This window comes from Ictidomys tridecemlineatus, chromosome 2 (assembly GCF_052094955.1).
Source record: "Ictidomys tridecemlineatus isolate mIctTri1 chromosome 2, mIctTri1.hap1, whole genome shotgun sequence".
In the NCBI taxonomy this organism is placed as follows: Eukaryota; Metazoa; Chordata; class Mammalia; order Rodentia; family Sciuridae; genus Ictidomys; species Ictidomys tridecemlineatus.
The window spans coordinates 144,124,009-144,139,412 of NC_135478.1; the positions used below are offsets into that span (position 1 = coordinate 144,124,009).

The window sequence follows — 15,404 nt, forward strand, 5'->3', positions numbered from 1 at the left end:
CCCTTTTTTTTTTTTTTTTTTAACATTGTGTCCCCAACAGGGCCCCTGCACAAACATGTGGCATGCAGTGAGGGTTCAATTATAGTAAATGCAGACCTTCATTCTGCAGCCTTAATGTACAAGAGGGTGAAGGATTTCAAGTGGGGAGTAGTCATAGAAACAGGTCACAGAAACAGGACTAAGGGAGGGGACTTAGGAAAAGCACATCCATTGTCTTCACAGTCGAACAGTGGTTCTCAGGAAGAAAGAAGCAGTCTAACAGGTAGATGGAGTTAAACACAACTGAAGGAGTAGGGAGAAGATGGGTCAATATGAAAAAACAACTTTCTGACATTCAAGAATGAGAAGAAGGAGGAGCTGGGGTTGTGGCTCAGCGGCAGAGTGCTCACCTTGCACATGCAAGCCCCCGGGCTCATCCTCAGCACCACATAAAAATAAAAAATAAAAAAAAATAAAGGTATTGTGTCCAACTACAACTAAAAAAAAAAAATACTAAAAGGAAGGGGGAAAAGGGTGAGATGAAAGAGGAGGCCTAGTTCCTGGAGGTGTATGTATAGGACACCTGCTTACACACACAAAGGGGAGGATGCATGAACTTGAAGAGAGGTCAGTAGAAACTTGCCAAAGGGAAAGGCAAAGATGCAAAAGAATGAAATGTAAAACAATGTCCAAGAACTGTGAGACATGTAACATTTAATTTAAATATTAGAAGTAAGAGAGAACAACACAGGAAAAAATATTTGAAGTGATAATAGCTGAGAAGTTTCCCAAATTAACACCAGACACCAGGCCACATATTTAGGAAGTTCAGAAAACACAAAGTTGAATAAATACCAGAAAACCACACATAGACCTCTTATACTCAAACAGAGAAGATTTTTAAAGAAGGCAGAGTGAAGAGAGGGATTTATCTATAAAGGAGCAAGGAGAAGAAGAGTTATAGCAGACCTCTCACCAGATGCTATGTAAGCAAGAACAGAGTGAAGGGAAATATTTCAAGTATTGAACAAAAAAAAATTCCACTAAATTGAAATTCTATATCCAGTGAATTCATCCATCACAAGTAAATCAGAAATAAGACATTAACAGAAAAACAAAAAAAGAGAATTTATTACCTGCAGAACTGTCCTGTAAGAATGCAAAAATAATTTTTTTTTTCAGGTAAAAGAAAACTAATATGAATCAAAAACTTGGATTTGAGCCAAGGAGAAATATTAGAGAGGGAATTAAAAAGGGAAAGTTAAAATCTTCAGTTTCTCTTATTTTTAATTGATCTAAAAAGTAACAGTTTAAAGTAATAATAACAATGCATTGGGTGACTGTAGTATATAGATAAGAGAAATGAATGACAATATCAGAAAGGATGGGAGGAAAGATTGAGAATATTGCAGTATAAGGTAACTGTCCAACATATGAAATGATATAGTGTTATTTAAAGGTAGATTTGTGTTAAAAATGTATATTGGGGCTGGGGCTGCAGAATAAAGACAGGTATTGCCTAGTGATAAAAGGATCAATTCTCCAAGATGTAACAATCCTTCATGTGCATGTACCTCACATCAGGCATCCAAATCTATGAGGTAGAAATCAAATTGAAAGGAGAAATAGAAACTATTGTAGCTGGAGATTTAAACACCCATCTTTCAGTCATTGATATCCAAAATAGGCAGAAAATCAGAGTATTATTGACTTGAAAACCACTATTAATGAACTTGATCTGACATTTATAGAAAATTTCATCCAATTATAGGAGAAAGTATATTCTCAAACTCACATGAATCATTCATGAAGATAGATCATATTTTGGGCCATAAAATGCACAATACATTTACAAGAATAGAAATCACACAAAGTGAATTGTTATGCCACAATAGAATCAAATTAGAAATCTATAACAAAAGTATCAAAATATTTTAAGATTGAAAATATGCTTCTAGGGCAGAGGGTATAGCTCAGTGTTGAAGTACTTGGCTGTCATGCATGAGGCCCTGAATTTTTCCCTAGAAACACTACCAAAAAAAAACAAAAACAATAAAAATAAAATAAAAACTTCTAAATAACACACGAGTTTAAAAAGAAATCTCAAAAAAAAATTAAAATATTTTGAACTAAATGTAAATGCAAATGCAACCTATCAGAATTGGTACGATGCAACCAACATAGTGTTTAGAAGAAAAATTATAGCATTATAGGCAAAAGAAGAATGATGTATAATTTGAACTTCTTTTTTAGGAAAGAAAGAAGAGCAACATGAGCCTAAAGCAAGAAGAAAAGCAAATGAGAAGAAATAAAAATGAAGTAGAAATCAAGGAAATTGAAAACCGGAAAACAAAAGAAAAAGAATTTATGAAACCAAAATTTAGTTCTTTGTAAAGAACAAAGAGTGGCTAAATCTCTAGCCAGGATAATTGGAAATGAAATTGAAAAACCTTTTGTGAAGCTGGGTTTTTCACAATTGGAGCACAATTAAGCAAACAGAAGTGTCTAGAATAACCCATGTAGTAATAAATTAGAATCGGAGACATTAGTGTTCATTTCTATTTAGCTTAATATAGATTATAGAAGGCAACATATACAAATAGGTATGCATATATTATTCATGGGTTAGCATACATGCATATATTTCCTCTGTCTTCTGAGAGGGCCTAGAAGCACATGCCTCACTAGTAATGAGCACACTTAGTGTCTAGAGCTTGGTTTTTAATACATTCTGATTTTAGGTCTAGGGCAGGAAATATAAAAGATGAACTTGTAACACTTTGCAGTGTCAGAAAGTACTAATGTGCTAATCTCTCTGTCCCTCCTTCCTTCCTTCCTTCCTTCCTTCCTTCCTTCCTTCCTTCCTTCCTTCCTTCCTCCCTCCCTCCCTCTCTCCCTCCCTTTCTCTCCCACCCCCCTCCGTCTCTCTCACAAACACACACAGAGTAATGTAGTATGTCAAAGAAACACAGTAGCTAATTGAAGGAATTCTTCATGGCCAAAGATAATACAATTTAAAAAAGAAAAATTTTGTAGTTGTAGATGGACAGCATGCCTTTATTTTATTTGTTTATTTTTATATCATACTGAAGATCAAACCCAGTGCCTCACATGTGCTAGGCAACCGCTCTGCCACTGAGTTACAGCCCCAGCCCCCAAATAGTTCAATTTAAGCAACAAAATAAAGCAGTATTGAATTATTAACCAAAGTATTAAATAAATATCAATGAGTCCATGCTGTTATAAACAGATTAGTGAATAAGTAAATAATTATTATGGGATAGAAAAATCTGTGCAGAAGAATTCCAAATAATTTATGTAGATATTCCGCCTTCAAGGAGGTGAAGCATTTCGATCTTTCCACTTTTGGTTATGAGCTATGCATAGTGACTTTCTTTCACAAAATAAGTGTGGAAATAGGTGATGAGAGTAACTTTCAGTGAGGAAACCTGACAAACACTATCTTAGGAGATCAATGCTAGTATCAATAATAATCAGTCATGCCGATAGCATGCTCCTCTGATTTAGTCTGATGAGACTGCTCTGTGATTGCCCTTTCCAAATCCATAAACCTGATATAACCACACACACACACACAAAAAAAAAAACACACGGAAATTCCACCAGACAATAGTCTACATGGTACATGTTCATCACTCCTCAAAACTCTCCAGATCATCAAAAACAAGAGGAGTCTGAGAAACTATGACAGTAAAGAAGAACCCAAAGAGGTATAACAACTAAATGTGATGTATATCCTGGATGGAATAATGAAACAGTAAAAGATCATTGGGTAAAAACTGAGGAAATTTAAATAAGCTATGTAATCAATAATGACATATTCCTTGCTCATCAAGTACAATAAAGGTCCTGTTATGAATTAGATATGAGGTGTTCCCCAAAGCTCATATGTGAGACAATATGAGGATTTTCAGAGGTGAAATGATTAAAGTATGAGAGTGGTAAAGTAATTAGTGGATTAAGCCACTAATATAGATTAACTTGTGGTAACATAGGCAGGTAGGGTGTAGCTATAGGAAGTGAGTCACTGGGAGCACAATTTTGGGGTTTACATTTTGTCCCTGGTGAGAGTAGCTCTCTGTTTCCTGTCTGCTGTATCCTGAGATTTTTTTCTCACCATGCCCTTCTGCTGTGATTTCTGCTTCACCTTAGGCCCAGAGCTATGGACTGGGCCATCTGTGGACTGAGACCTCTGAAACCATGAGCCAACACAATTTTTCCTCCTCCACATTGTTCTTGTAGGATCTTTCAGTCACAGGGATGAAAAAGCTGATTAAAACATGTACTATTCTAATGTAAGACATGACTAATGGGAAAAGTGGGTATGGGGAACAGAAAAATCTCAAACTATTTTAAAAGTGAAAGTTTATTTCTTTAATTGTTGGACTAGGAGATATTTAGTATATCCTCCTCTAACACTAAGATTCAAAGATTCTAAATGAGATATTTATGATAGCTTATAACACAGAAAATAATAGCAAGATTATAGACATTAACACAATCTATGAGAGATATCAGAACTTCACAAAATTAAACTATTGTTCAATTGTCTCTCACTATGTGTATATTTTAATATAAACATTTTATGTGTTATACACAGTATCTTAATAGATATGTATATATCTATGTATAGCTACAGAAAATTTTTAACTCAATACAAAGAGTGATTATCTTTGGGTGATGTGATCATGGACAACTTTCAATTTCCTCATGTTATCTTACTATATTTTCAAAATAATAGACCAAGGACAGGATAATTTTTGTAAAATAAAAAAAGTTAATAAATCTTTTATTTTTAAAAATTAATGCTCATTCACAGTGAGCGATGTCTGTCTGAGCTAGTGCACCTTCTCTGAGCCCACCCAATACCTGTGCTCACCTCTGCCATGACATTTCAGAACCATTTCATACACTTTTGCTATTGCTCTATTTTTCTTGTGCATCACAATCTTGAGGCCAAAAACCCAACCACCTCTCACTTCTGCGTCCCTTGTATGGTCCTTGCCCATTGTGCATTTGTGCACAGACAGGGTGTATACAGTGTAATAGCACAAGTGGCTGCCTCAGCGTTCTCAAATAAAGCGAGAAATCTGGGCTCCTGTCAGCTATGGGTTTCTGTCCAGATCTAAGATTCAAGATTCTCTGCCTGTCTCAATGAATTAGGCAGCATTTCACAAAAGAGGAACCTTGGGGAGATGAAGTGCCTTGTCCAAGTTCTTTTGCATCTTTTGGAAAGTGATGGAAGATTGAGATTCAAGAAATGTCTGCTCTATGGGAATTGGTTCAGAAAGCCTTTTCTGTGGGTTCTAAATAATTTATTCTTTACAGTTAAATTTGTCCTTGCAAATTTACAAAGGCCTGAACAAAAGAGAATGGTTAAAATATGGAAGGATTAAATACCAGGATAATTCCTTCATTAGACCTTGGTGAAACTGGTTTTGTAATTTTTCTACAATGTGCAGAAAATACCCTGCATGACGAAGTAAATATATTGCTGTACATGGGTCATTGTTATGCCACTTTTCCATGGACCTGAAATTAAGGAAGAATGACAGAAAAGCACAGTTTGTGACCCATACATTTGTAAGCCCAACTCGAAGTCCTTTCTATCATCATTGGCTCTGCTACCTCTTCCTCAGCCACATTTTCCTGCTTTCCTATTTTTATCCCTGTGGACACTGATGGATTGAAACGTCAAGATCACCTAGAAAACCTAGTATAGCTTATATTCATTTCCTATTGCTGCTGTAATAAATGGCCACACATTTTGTAGCTTGAAACAAGACAAAATTATTATTTCATGATTCTGAAGGTCAAAAGGACAAGTTGGTCTCACTGGGCTCCAATCAAAGTGTAAGTAGGGATGCATTCCTTTCTGAGGGCTCTAGGGGAATCCATTTTCTTGCCTTTCCAGCTTCTAGAGGCTGTCCACATACCTTGGCTTGTGGTCCCTTCATCTTCAAAGCCAGCAGGGCAGCAGCTTCGAATTTCCCTCCAACCCACTCTCATCTCTTCCTTCATCACATCTCCTCCCTGTTTCTGACTTCTCCCTTCCCCTTTTAAAGGACCCTTTTGATTACATTGGGTCTTCCCAGACCATCCAGGATCACCTCCCCATCTGAAGATCCATATTTTAATCACATCTACAAAGTCCCTTTTGCAATATAAATTGCAAAAAATCGTTGATGGGGGCCATTATTTTATCTAACAAGCATGCATCCTTCTCCCATTACCCAGCAGAGTGGATGCCTGTGGCTTCACAGCCATCTCTGAGTAAGGTACCTTTGGTACCAGTCACAGCTTGCCACTGGGAAGTCACTACTCTGCCAGTGCTCTAAAGACTTCTTTTATTGGAAAGTGCAAATGGACACATGAGCTTCTAATCACAGCTACCTGAGCATGTAATGCTTTTGTATTTAGACAAAAAAAAAATGTTTTTTATTTTTTTCTTAAGTGTAGAGGTTTTAGTGAGACAGACTTTTTAAATAGCAGGCTCCACCTTCTATTTCCTGGGTCATGTGGAATTAACTGCTTTCTTTTTTCAAGCTACACCACCTCTAACAAAGCCACATTTTCTACCACCTTATATGCCACCCCAGCATCTCTGAGATTTCTCTATATGAAATTTGAAGAATATCCATAAGGTGTATTCAGTTATACAGTAAGACTCGTAATTGTACCTCATAGACTTAGTAGAAAATAAATAGAAAACAAATAAGATTATATGATTTGGGTTTTGAACATGAATAGTCACTTAGGTAGTTTTCAAATTGTGTGTGTGTGTGTGTGTGTGTGTGTGTGTGTGTGTGTGTATGTGTATGTTATAGTAATTCTCTTCTCTGAAAATATTTTCAATATTTATTTCTCAGAACCTTAACATACATATTTTCACAAACACCCTTTATAAAACTATCTAAATGCCCGATAAGATGCCCAAGTAATGAGATGTTATGCCCATCATAAAATATAATATTTACAAAGGTTTTATTATTAATATTATTGCCCTTCCTTCTTCTTACCTCACCCTATTTGTCTCTGTGAGTCTCTGAAAGTTGTCCAAGTTGTGTGTTGCTCATGGTTCCCAAATATATTCTTTTCCCTTTCTTTAATACTATATTTAATTTTTAAAAGGTCAGTGTTTAATTAAGAACACAGCACATTAATAGCAAAAAAAATAACTATTAGGGACAATTTAAAATAGAGAGCTTATATTGCTTCTTAACACAATAACTTTATTAACTCATAGCAGGTAATAGAAGGTTATTGCCCCCTTAAAAGTTTGCATCTTGATCACATTTGGAGAGGGGGCTGTTTCCAATCCCTTTTTTCTCTTATTTTCATTCTCTCATTCACACTTTCCTTCCACTGTTCTTTCTCTATGTAAGAAATTTATCAACTGCAAACATCAAAACAATAGAATGTGTATATAGAGAGATACTTATAGTCCCACTCACTCAATCTTACATAGGAACCCTCAAAATGAGCTATCGTTAAGGACTATTCTCTGGACACTTCTGCTGGTGAATATGTGCTGGACCCCGGGCCATGTCCATGCACATACATTTGGCTTGTGTTTTAGTGGCCATAGTGGTCCTCTGGGTGGACGTACCTCAGTCTGTTCCCCTCTCTTTATTGCTGCAGAAAGCAGAGAGCTTCCCACATTGCATTTATCACTTCATAGGTAATGAAAGGAATAAAAAGTATTCCCTACAACAATCCTTTGAAATCCGTTCTCCTAAATTCCCTCACGTCTTGCTCTTTTCACTTGCAGGAGTTAGGGGAATGGTTCTATAAAATTATGATTTTGCTGCATATTAGCAAACAAGAATAGATAATTACTAAATCACAACTTCCCTTTCTCTTGATGATTTCTCTGCAATGGTGATTGACACAGTCCAGGCTCTCATGTTTAAATCAGCAGTGAGAGAGAACTGTGACTGATTTTATTAAAACTCTGATAATCATGCTGAATAAAATCGCTTTTATTATATAGGGATATCACACATATAAATTTATGTATATCTCTCTCTCTAAATACATATACAAATGTGTTCTATTGTCTGTTAGGAATTTTTAGTTTCATTAGTATTAAGCATATTTCATTAATTCCTCCAATAATGATGAGGTACCAAAATACCATTCTCACTTGTGGCATTCTGAAAATTGTTCCAGAATGACACCTCAAACAAAAATATCACCAGCTGGAAACTCAAAATGGAGCAACACCATGCTTATAAGTAGTTCTTACCTGCTGGACGCTCTCTGGCTCTCTTTTGTTCTCTCTCTTTCTCTCCGCCCCCCTTCCCTACCCTTCCCTGGAACTGGATAGCATTCATGGCCACAGCATCTGACTGTCAATTCTTAGCTCACACAACTCTAGATACATTTTTTTTCCTCCTCTGTCCCCATCCAGGAATTGGCCAAGTCTCAATTTGCCTTCTTACATGGCTCTGCCAGTGAACTGTTAATGCCTTTACCCCCCACCCCCAACCCCACCCCACCCCCAGCACTGGACAGAATTATGCTTATACCTAGCAATTTCAGCATGATCAGTTTCACCTATGTTCAGCGTAAACCTGTTGGCCAGTTACATCAGGAGTCCAAAGATATACATCAGGAGAAAGAGGCAGAAAGAAGGGAAGATATGCTGTTTCTTTTTCAGTGACAAGGGAGAACCAATATTTTAGGTTACTATGGCACACACAACAAAGTTCTTAGTAAGCAGCCTCACCTTCTCTCTGGAGTAGAATTCTGGGAAAGCAATGCTCATCCTCTGAAGAGGCTCAGCCCCCTGCCCGGCCCCATCCACGGCCACAGAAGCACCACAGCTGAACTGTCTGAGAGCCCTGGGTCTAGACAGTTCCTGAAGGAAACAGCAGAGCATTTGACTAATCCTGCATACCATTTTCATAGTCCACACCCATTGGTCCTAAGGAAAAACCTGTTTTCCTGATCACTTTAAACAACAGACTGGGGCAGTGCAGCTCCTGCAGGTGACGAATCAGACTGGAAGAAACTTCCAGCATTCCTGAGCCCTGTAGATCTTTCCAGCCAGACCCTCAGCTGGGAAAGGGGAATGTGAAGGTGAACAAATCATTCTCCTCTCCCCCAAGGAGCTTGCAGCCTTTTGTGGGGTCACAGATATAAAAACAACCGAGAGCTCCTATGGAGGGGTATAGAGGCCACCAAGGTTGTATAGAGGCCCTGTTTATCCACAGGGAGTTTGGGAAGGCCTCATGGGGTGGGGGAGGGAGCCTGCAATGAGTTTTGAAGCATGAGGAGAAGCTTTCCTGATGAAGAGAGGTTGAACTAAGGTTGTGGCTGTAAAGAGGATGAAAGCAGAGAAAGTTTCATAGAGACACATTACTGAACAGAATGGTGCATGGGGCAACTGCATAGAGGTCTGCATGATTGAAATAGAGGGTATCTGAAAACAAAGAGGAGCGGTGAGGCTAAAAATGGGGGTGTTTCCTGGGGAACTGACTTAGGACTTAAAAAACAATAATTAACGAATCCGGGTACCATAATGATTCCATCCACAAGTGTCTGAACTTACTGTGTTATCTGTAACCCTGAGGGAGAAGCACTGAAGGGTATCATTTAATGTATATTTAGTTGCTCTGTATACTCAGGAAATGAGTGGTCGGTCTGGTTGATCCAAATGACCTAGGTTGGGTGAGGGCACTGATTAGCAACTTCCAAATAATTAGAATAATCAAAGTACATTAAATATTAAAACTGCCAGTAGTATACATGAATATTCCTTTGACAATCCAGAAGGATCTTCGAGACTTTAGAACAGCTCAGGTCTGTCATCAGCATGAATATCGTTCTGCCCAAGGACCAAGGTGATCACTAACAAGGTCAGCTAAGGAGGAGTGAGCTCTGTGTTCTCCTACTTAAAAAATTGCATGCATTTTAGAGTATTTTTACACCTTCAGGAGCTGGGAAGCCTCCTGACAGATTGAATTTGGGCCAGCTTAATAAATGAAGCACTACGCTAATAATGTTAATACAAACAAATAATCAGAATAAACCACATTTCCCCGCGTGATCTAGCAAACATATGGTCTTGTGGTTGAAACTTGGCAAGTTAATTGTCATAAGAACTCTGAAAGGAAGGTGGAATGAATTAGTAATTTTATCCCTAGGTCAGACGGCTGTCCTTGATATTTCCCTGTTCCCACAGAATGGCAAACCTTTGAAAGAGCAACTAATGCTATTGTTCACATTTCTTCCCCCTGTGAAATCACCACAACAATTATAATTTGCTCCATTCGTATCAGTTTTACAGCTTGATCAAGGGCTCACACATCCATTCTCTTATTTTGCTTTGTTGAATGCCTCAGGCAGGAAAGTAATTTCAATGTTTTCTCCCCAACATTTAACATGTCAGAAGCTAGGGCTTAGAAAGTTGACTTGCCCAAGATCCCAGGACCTCAATCAATTATAACTGGTCTTTCTATTTCCAAATCTGATCACAGTGCTTTAAGCAGAGTTCCTTAGAAGGGTGTGGTCCATGGTCATTATATTGTATTAATGTTAGGATGGTCTCCAGGATCCCTGACAAGTTTTTATAAGTCTAAGTGATATTTACATGGCTAGGTCATTACCTTTTAAATCTTGTCTTATTTCCTGGGGCTGAGGTTGTGGCTCAGTAGTAGAGGTGCTCACCTTGCACTTGTGAGACCCGGGGTTCGATCCTCAGCACCACATAAACATAAATAAGTGAAATAAAGATATTGTGTCCAACTACAACTAAAAATAAATATTTAAAAAACTGTCTTATTTCCTTTCACCTTGACTTTGATTTTTCTTCCCTGCACCCAGTTTTCCCAGGTACTGTGCCCTGTCTCCTCTTAGACTCTTTCTCTGTCAGCAACCTGAAGTTTTCTTGTCACTTTAGGATAGCCTATCTGTTCCCAACTTATTCTTTCCATCATTATTTCTTCTCTTTCATAGTTTCTAAGAAGGCTACAGAATAGAGGTCATGAAGCAAGTAATATTTCACACTTAGGGTTAACACAGCACCAGGCTCCTTTGACTCCATCACCTCATGAGGAATGACATAACTGCCTTTCAGTTACCTGGCAGAGAAGGTGAGTCACTGGGAGGGAGAGGTGTAAAGCTAACTGTTCCAAAGAACATAGGCAAGGCACAGAGCTATTCCATTCCACTCCAGTAAAGACTACAGTGGGACCCAAACGGCACCTGGTTCCTTCTGGTTGAGTCAGAACCAAACATGAGGACACGCCATCCCGTTAATTAGGACCAAGATGGGCAAACCAGGACGGGTCAGTCCAAAAGGGCTACTTACTCACTATGTAGATTAGGTAGCAAGCTAGGAATCTAAATCGTGATCAGAAGAAACCAAGGTCATATTTAGGAATAGGTGGGAGAATGTCATGTTTTGGGTTCAAAATGAGCTTTCAGCATGGAAGTCCTAAGCAATGTGGGGTCCAGTACAGTTGTTGAAGAAATATCTGTTGCTATAGGACCCACATCAGGCCAGATGTTAAAACAATCAGGAATAACTTGCCTTAGGAGTAATTATTGGGTAAATGCAAGACTATAGAGGGCAAAGTCTTAACCAAATACATAAACTCACATCTGTAAAACCAATCAGAAAGCATAAAAAGAAAAGGAGGTACAGATGGAGAAGATGATAGGCAGTGGAAAGGATGATGACAAAGAGTATCAGAAAGTCTGCTTTAGTGAAACAGGGCTCCACAGAATACCCTAACCAGTCCCATCTATCTTTTTTTAAAGATTATATTTATTTATTTATTCTTTAAATATTGATTAAGTTATTTACTTTTTAGTTCTAAGTTGTTATATATGACAGCAGAATGTATTACAGATCATATTACACATATAGAGCACACTTTTTCATATCTCTGGTTGTATACAAAGTATATTCACACCATTTGTGTCTTCATAAATGTACCTAGGGTAATGACGTCCATCTCATTCCACCATCTTTCCTATCCCACTGCCCCTTCCCTTCCCCCCCCAACTCCTTTGCCCTATCTAGAGTTCCTCTAATCCTCCCTTGCTCCCCCTCCCAACCCTACTATGAAGCAGCCTCCTTATATCAGAGGAAACATTCAGCATTTGTTTTTTGGGGATTGGCTAACTTCATTTAGCATTATCTTTTCCAACTCCATCCACTTACCTGCAAATGTCATGATTTTACTCTCTTTTATTGATGAGTAATATTTCATTGTGCATATATGCCACATTTTTTTATCCATTCATGTACTGAAGAGCATCCAAGTCCATCTATCTTTAATGCCTGTCACATATAGTACCTTCCATGAGCTACTTAAATCTCTCCTGCAGTTCTGCAACATTGGTTTATCTTTCCTCTGTGACTTTGCACTTTTCCATTTGCTTGATATGTTCCTGGTTGGTATTGGATGGCTTTCTATTATTGAAACAAAATACCTGAGGCTGGTTAACTTGTAAAGCAAAGAGGTTTATTTAGCTCACAGTGTTAAAGGCTGAAAGTCTAAAATGCATAGTGTTAGCTCTGGTGAGGGCCCCCTTGAATCCATTACTCATGAGGAATGACATCACAATGGAGGAAGCATGTATATGAGGAAGAGATGGCAGGAAGCCAAAAAGGCTGGAGAAAGACCAGGCTTTTTCTTTTATAGCAACCCCCCTCATAAGAACCAACTCAGGGGCTGGGGATGTGGCTCAAGCGGTAGCACGCTCGCTTGGTATGCATGCAACCTGGGTTCGATCCTCAGCACCACATACCAACAAAGATGTTGTGTCCGCTGAGAACTGAAAAATAAATATTAAAAATTCTCTCTCTCTCTCCTCTCTCACTCTTTCTTTAAAAAAAAAAAAAAAAAAAGAACCAACTCAGGGGTTCTACAAAAACTGCTTTAGTGTCTTCCAACATCAGTGCCTCTAATGACCTAAGACTCTACCACTAGGCCTGACCTCTTAAAGATCCCATTGTCACTTTAGGGATCAAGCTCTCAAGACATGAACACACTCAAGCCACATCCAAGTTAGGTGCACTGGTGCACACATGTTATCCCAGCAGCTCTGGAAACTAAGACAGAAGTATCATGAGTTCAAAGCCAGCCTCAGCAAAAGTGAGACATTAATTCATTGAGATCCTGTCTTTAATAAAATATAAAACAGGGCTGGGGAAGTGGTCTAGAGCTCTTGAGTTTAATCTCTGGTACTAAAACAAAACATAACCAAACCATAGCAGTCCACTCGAAAAACCACTAGACACTTGCTAGAACTTAGCTTACTGATGATCTCTTTTTTGGTACCTTGCTCATCAATTTATTTGAGCACTATCCATGTTCCCAACATTTTTTAAAAAATTTAAACCACACATCAACCCTATGGTTTATGTGCTACAATTGATCTCATTTTGCAGATGAGGAACCTGAGATATGAAAAAGTTAAGGAACATAACCTCTCACAGAAGAAATCCGAATTCAAACTCAGACTGTGGGCTCCATATTCCCAACTGCTACTCTGTGTGCCTCCCAAGACAGACTTAATCTCTTCCTTTATGCCACTGCTGAACCTTGAACATATTACATCCTATCCCTTATCACATATATGGTAAATATTTGTTTATATGGTTTTCTTACCCACAAAATTTAAAAATTCTAGAACAGAAGAGTCAATGACTTAATTATCTTTGTTCATTGCCTTGTACTTATTAATCCTAGAAAAGATCCCCTTTGCATTTCTGATCTCAATTAATAACATAATCATTCACTCATAATCCAAACCAAAAACATGGGGATTATCCTGGGCTTATCACTTTTTCTTTATTCTCATCACAACCAAGTCCTGTTCATTCTACCTCCTACCACCACCCTCTGAAATGTGTCTGCTTCTCTGCATCTCTTCTGCCTTTGGAGACTGAACATCTCTGAGCTTTTTGACTTCTTCTCCCTCCAATCTATCCCCACAGTTAGCAGTGATTGGATCCATCACTCACTTACACACCAGGGTTTCTCAAGAACTCCAAATGGATCTTTTCCTCCCCACATGACACTCATGTAGATGCTGCTCCTTCTTTGGGGATGAACTTTTCCTGACTTCTCTGCCTGTATAGTTCCTAATCACCATTTAAGATCCAACTCAAAACAATTTATTCCACTTATCCATTCCACCATAGAGAGAAACTCAGTTGGGTCCCAGCGTTACCCAGCCACCCATAACAAATTAGAATCATGTGCATGTCTTTCATGACATTGAACATGAGTTTATCTGGGATATGCACTAAGAAACCAGATTTCAGGATCAGCTAGTCAGTCATGAAGGCTGGGGGTCAAGCGTTGGTGACTCAGATACGGCTAAGTTTATGTTTTTGTGCAAATTACATACTTGTGGTCAAGGATTCAAGGTTGTGAATGATCAGAGCTCTCTGAAGTCTCTTTGTAACTCAAAGGGACACCAAAATTTGGAAGTCCTCAGTTATCCTCCAAGAGTGAAGGCCATATCATACTGGAGAGGCCTGGTGTCTTGAACTGTTTTCTTTCTCTTTGGTGTGGCGAACAGGATGGGTGTGGGTAACATCAGTCATCAATGGCATTATTACCACCAGGGAGGTTTTATGCCTTAGCAGAGTTGAGTAACCTGATGGCTTTTGTTTGCTTTCTCCCTGTGGTATCATGGCCCTATTTGTTTTCGTGAGTCAGGCCGTTGTCTACCTTAGAGGGCTTATACACACCTCGTTTCTTGCAGTTCTGCCACATTGCTCTATGAAGAGTGTCATCTTGTCCACTCTGCCACCAATAGTACATGAGATTCACGTATTAAACTAATGAGTTCAAGAATTTTGGCTAATGGGGTTGAGAATCATATGCCAATGATCCTTTCATGACCCCTGTCTTTGAATTGTACAGTCATCACCTTTGCCTATTTTTGCATCATGTTCATTTTCATTTCTGGTTGATTCATCAGAGTCCCTTGTATTTTCTAGATTAATCCCTTGTTGGTTTTTGAAGTTGTAAATATGTTCTCCTAATCTGCCACCCATATGCTAATGCATTCTATAGAGCAGTTCATTGAACAGAACTCCTTAATTTAGATTTTGTCAAAATCGATTTTTGCAGTATGGTTTGTGATTTGGGATTCTTATCTGAGAAATACTTCCCTACACCAATGAGTAAGAAAAAAGAAATACATGTTTTCCTCCATTTGCTTTATAGTTTTAGTTTTTAAACATAGGTCTTTTGTACCACTGGAGTTCACTCTTTCATATGACATCAAATCTGGACTCAAAGCCAAACCCTCAAAAAACCAAAGGTTGAATGTCTTCACTGATATGTGGAAGCCAAACCACAGTAAGGGAGTTGGGGAGGGGAAGAATAGAAATTCAGTAATTAGACAAGTGGAATAAAGGGAAGAGAGGG

The 15,404-nt window shown here is 38.4% G+C and overlaps 1 protein-coding gene across 2 annotated transcripts in view; it reads right to left on the bottom strand.

Moving 5' to 3' along the window:
• Itprid1 (ITPR interacting domain containing 1) overlaps positions 1-8,852 on the bottom strand; it is a 122,266-nt gene extending 113,414 nt beyond the window's left edge. For both annotated transcript variants that reach the window (XM_078039885.1, XM_005319280.4), the window contains exon 1: positions 8,732-8,852. The gene's annotated coding sequence lies outside the window, so the exon portion shown is untranslated. The remainder of the gene's footprint in view (positions 1-8,731) is intronic.
• Between the last annotated feature and the right edge of the window lie 6,552 nt (positions 8,853-15,404).